The sequence below is a fragment of the Ailuropoda melanoleuca genome, chromosome 11, assembly GCF_002007445.2.
Source record: "Ailuropoda melanoleuca isolate Jingjing chromosome 11, ASM200744v2, whole genome shotgun sequence".
Lineage (NCBI taxonomy): Eukaryota > Metazoa > Chordata > Mammalia > Carnivora > Ursidae > Ailuropoda > Ailuropoda melanoleuca.
In genome coordinates, this window is record NC_048228.1 from 59,182,129 (window position 1) to 59,187,528 (window position 5,400).

Consider the following 5,400-nt stretch of genomic DNA (forward strand, 5'->3'; position numbering starts at 1 on the left):
GGTGAAAACTATGAAAGTTTTTAGGGTAAGAGAGTTTGAGGAAAATGGAGAAATAAATGCAGGCGCAGTAGGGGAAATAAACTCTGTGTATTGGAAAAAGAGCAAGGAGGACAAAGTGAGTGAGGAGCAGTATTATAGAAGGGAGGACCAGAGGGTTTGTGGAAGAGAACCTAAAATGGGAAGGGAGATGGGGATAATCAGAAAAGACAGAATGTAGAACTTTACCAGGATCTGGAAGGAAAGTTGAGATTTGTGTAGAGAAAGAGGAGAAGGCAGGGCCTCCATGATGAGGGAAACATGGAAAAGGAATTGAGTAAAGTAAACATTAAAATATTGAGGGAATTAGGATCATAATGGGAACTGTAATGGGATAGTGAGTCAAAGCGACAGTTTAGAAACAAGCAGTCATAAAATGGCTCTTTGATATAAAAATTATTTGGCAATGATAAAAAGGATGGTTTGAAGTGATGAGCATCTGAGGTCAGAGGTACCCACAGATGATACATTAGCCCAAGTAGGCTAACTGATTTAAGAAATGAACCATTAAATCTCACCGGGCTTGCACAAATAGTTTCTCTCTTTTTAAAATCACAGAGAGGGAGGACCCTCATGGGGGTGCCACTCTACATGGCCATCCAGACCCCCACAGTCCTGCCACATGGTTGCTTCATTGGCCTTTGAAGTCCTTGAATTCCTCTCCTTTCAGCCAACTGATGGAAAAAATATGGCCTGGGGTTCAAGGGCGTTTCTTCTCTGTTCTGGGAAGGGGAACTGATTTTTTCGTATTCAATAAGCTGAACCTAAGTCAAGTGGCCACATGTCACTGAAAAAGAGCCTGGAAAATACAGTCCAGTTGTATAATCAGGAAGGAAAACAAAACAGAGAAAATACAGTCAGAGATTCATAGAAATTAGATGTAAGTAAATAGCACAAAAGAAATGTAGTCAAAAATAAAATATATATTAGAAAGAATAATAGCATATGTGAAATAAATAGCACAAAGAAAACCATCCGATATCATAGACGCTATCTCTCTTATTTTAATATTCCTATTAAAATAAATATGAAAAATTATCAAAAAGCTTTTGGATAAATATCATTAGGGCCAACTCTTCATAACAAAATGTTCTTTTATTAAAATATTACCTTTAGAGTTGAATTTCATATTTTCTGGTTTTCTACCCACTCTTAGAGTACAGCAGTGTGGACTGTGGCATTTCAATAATGGGATTATTTTTAATCATTTATTTTTTCTCATGTTCCCTAAGTGAATAATGCTGGTTCATTATGTCCTCATTCTAAAATGCAATATGTGTATGCATCTGTGTGATTTTTATTTATTGAAAAACTATTTTTTCTTACCAATTAGAAACAAAGAGAGCTTAAAATGAAGTTTTCCTCTTAATTTAAGGCAGATATATAAAATCAGCAGCTTGGTATCTGGAACTATTTGGAAGCATTAATGAAAGCAAGATTTTAAAATATAAAGTAATATTCTTTAAAGATAATGTAGTAGCTGTCAACTTATCCAGAATGGTTGTTAAAATCACATATGGCCTTGGGGCGCCTGGGCGGCACAGTCATTAAGCGTCTGCCTTTGGTTCAGGGCGTGATCCTGGCGTTATGGGATTGAGCCCCACATCAGGCTCCTACACTATGAGCCTGCTTTTTCCTCTCCCACTCCCACTGCTTGTGTTCCCTCTGTCGCTGGCTGTCTCTATCTCTGTCAAGTAAATAAATAAAATCTTTAAAAAAAAGATCACATATGGCCTTACAAATCTGACCTGTGGGCTGTGACTTAAAATGACCCGGTGAAAAGTTGATCAATTTCCCTATGCTTTAAACGTCTATGTAGTAGTAGTGGCGATGGTAGTAATAGTAGTAGTAATTATAATAAAACAATTGCATTTTTTTAGATTTTATATATTTATTTATTTGACAGAGAGACAGCCAGTGAGAGAGGGAACACAGCAGGGGAGTGGGAGAGGAAGAAGCAGGCTCTCAGTGGAAGAGCCTGACTTGGGGCTCCATCCCAGAACTCCAGGATCACGCCCTGAGCCGAAGGCAGACGCTTAAGGACTAAGCCACCCAGGCGCCCCAAAACAATTACATTTTTTAAAGTTCACTAGGTAGCAATTCTCTTGATCAAGGAGACACAACACAGAATTATCGTTGATTGAATTCAGGTGTAGCATTAGTTAAACCTATATGTGTGAAATAACTATTGGCTTTACATCAGATCTAAAATCCTCCTATCATTCTCTCATATTTATTCTCTCTCGTGTCTCTCCTGCTGTTATCTGGTGGCTAAAATCTGACTTGATCTTATCACTCAAAAATATTAACTTCTGATATAAGCAGGTTCTATAATGGTAGTGCTTGTGGAAAGCAGTGTTTTTTAAAAGTATTTTTCCTCATATATCCTCCATAAGAATTTAGAATAAAACAAGTGTTTTAAAGAAAGTTTCCAGGTTGACAACTTAATGGTAACAGTTTAAAGTAGCTAAGTGTTTTAAAATTTTGTCATTAAATATTGGCATTTAAAAATGGAGAGGTTATGTCAACTTTTAAATTCTATCCGATGAGATCTAAATATCATAGTGATTGGTTACAAAACATGGCTAATTTAAAAGAAACAAGTGTTATATCGCATGGTTTTTACTTCTTTAGATCATATTCAATCCCAAGTCCTTCACTGAATTTTATTCAAATATCTACAATACATTTAAGTCTTTGTTGAAAGCCTTTTATTGTTTCTCTACAATAAAATATTTAAATTTAAAATTATTTTTAAAATTTCCTATAAATATAAGACAGTAAATATTAAAAATTATTTTATGTTGACATACCTTTACTATTATTTATAAATGTAATGAACAATTGATCAAAGATATTCTATCATGTATCCATGGATGAATATTATTTATTATGTGAGTAATGTGGAGTTGAACATTCATTCCATTCTTTTATTAAAAAAAAATAGGTCTGAGCATGAAGAAACTATGTTCATACAAGTAAATAGATTTGAACAGACTTGTTATAAGCCCATAACTAAATTCTTTGAACCTCTTCTGAGTTTTGTGCAAAAATCTCATGCTGATTTCCCATTTAAAAAATATTTCATCATCTGTCATCTGATAACTAAATTTGGTTCTCCTTCAACTCTGTTAAAAAAGTATGAATTGGAAACCACCTGAAAAACTATTTGTCTTCTAGTCATTAGAGTCATTCATTTTCTCAACCTTAACATCAAAATCTAGTTTATCCTCTGTATATATACCAGAGAGAGAGAGGGAGGTAAGGAGGAAGAGAGAAAGAGAGAGAGGGAATGAGAGAGAATGAGGGAAACACTGGAGAATTTTACATTCTGAAACAACATACCATAATTAGCCTTAGGATGGGTGAGAAGTGTCCCTTTTTAGTATAAAGTGTACACGATAAATGTATTAGAGAAAGGAGATGTAGGAAAGAAACTGCTTCACTCAGGAACCTTATCAGTCTTAGGAAAGAATCCATATGGAAGTGAGGATCAGGAAATTAATTTTCTCAAAACCATCTGTGCTTGTATCTTATAACCCCAGGCTATGAATACCCCAGTTGGAAGACAACTGGTCTAAGGAGGCTGTCTGCAAATTGGAGACAATCTCTTGGAGAATTTGAATGTGCAGACTGACACTGTTTCCTTCCTTAGTCCCTTTTTGGGGGGGTCACATGTCACAGATGGCATCCGATATGTCCTGTGTAAAGAGTAGAAGTTCCACATCCTAGAATGATTGACAGTGTCACACTTAATCTTCTATTTGCATCAGCATTTTCCAACTTAATGAAGTTTGCATGTGCACAGTTGAATGGACTTACACACTATATGTCCTGTAGTTTTAATTAGTACAATACTGACAAAATGGACCAGTGGACTACAAAGATTTCTGCCAAATAAACATGTATTAAAGGTAATCAATGATTAATAATCCAAACATGAGCAAACATCAGAAAAATGGCAGAAATCAAGTTCAATCTTCTGGTAGACCAACTGCAACACAAAATGTGATAGTTTAAACTGACATAACAAGAGGACGCCAAAAAATTTCTAAATCATGAAAAAACAATGTGACTATACATGTACTTAATGAAATCATTAAAAAAGTTTGATCATTTTTCACACCTCTGTATTTTGTTGTGACTTATAATGTACATACTTACATTAGGTAAGAAGTATGTGTAAATAATCTACAAATAAATAAATGTATTTTGGAATATTTGTCCAAAAATGTTTTAATGAGGGGATGTGGTAGCAAAAATTTGGGGGACCATACTTGCCTTGGCAGCACATATACTAAAATTGGAACAATACAGAGATTAGCATGGCTCCTACACAACATGCAAATTTATGAAGTGTTTCATATTAAAAAACAGAAAAAGTTGGAAGGACCACTGGTCTAGAGAAAGCACTAGGGTTAACTTTCTTATATGATAAAAAGAACAATAGCTTAGTAGCTACCTATCTAGAAATTTTGTCAGCTCTATTTCCTCTTGATATTTTGCCCTAAATGGCAAATATAGAAGAAGCAGTGAAGTTTGGGGACAGTCTATTTCCAATGATGCTTATGACAACACAATTATGCTATTCTACCTTTGTGAATAGTGTCAATGATATTATGGTTTTCACATAATTTATATGTAAATAATTAAAGACAATGATTTTTTTGGAACAATATCATATAAAGATTAGAAAAAGGTATGTAATTAGACACAATTTTCTTGTAAGGTGAGTCATTTCCCAACAATATTCTCAATATAAATTCCAACGGAACTTCCAGAATATTTGAGGCATGACCTGAACACTGCTTTGTCTGAAGCTGGCGTTCCTACAACAGAGAAGCAGAAGTCTCTGAAGAAAAAAAAAAATCGGTCTCTTTGCCAATTTTACAAGTTGGCCATAGCTATAATCATCAATTCCTTCCCAGATACAGAGTTTGCATATAAGATTTTTTGTGTGTGTCTGTTTCCTATAGCTCTGGGCAGGTGTTCAATTTATTGATGATATTACCATTAATGTATAGGCTTCAGGTTAACAAACATGGAACAAATAATATTTTTATTTCACTGCTGACCAAATTATAGATACTTAAGTTCTTTTTTACTTAATTTCTAGAAGATGCGTGATTTGAAATACCACTGCGCTTTAATATAATCAATGGGTAACATCTAGTTCCTTATTTCAGATGTAAGAATTACAATCCAGATAGAAAGAATACAAAAAAAAGTGCTAAACTCAAAGCAACAACTTAGAACACACAACCACTTGGAAAAGAACCAGAATGAATAAATGAATTTGGGTAAATTAGCAATTCTCAAGCTAGGACATGTGAACAAGCTGGACTATAAGATTGAGACTGAAAC

At 34.5% G+C, this 5,400-nt stretch overlaps 1 pseudogene; it reads left to right on the plus strand.

The window, feature by feature from the left end:
• Positions 1-4,313: 4,313 nt before the first annotated feature.
• On the plus strand, positions 4,314-4,407 carry LOC117804497 (annotated as a pseudogene).
• Positions 4,408-5,400: the final 993 nt, after the last annotated feature.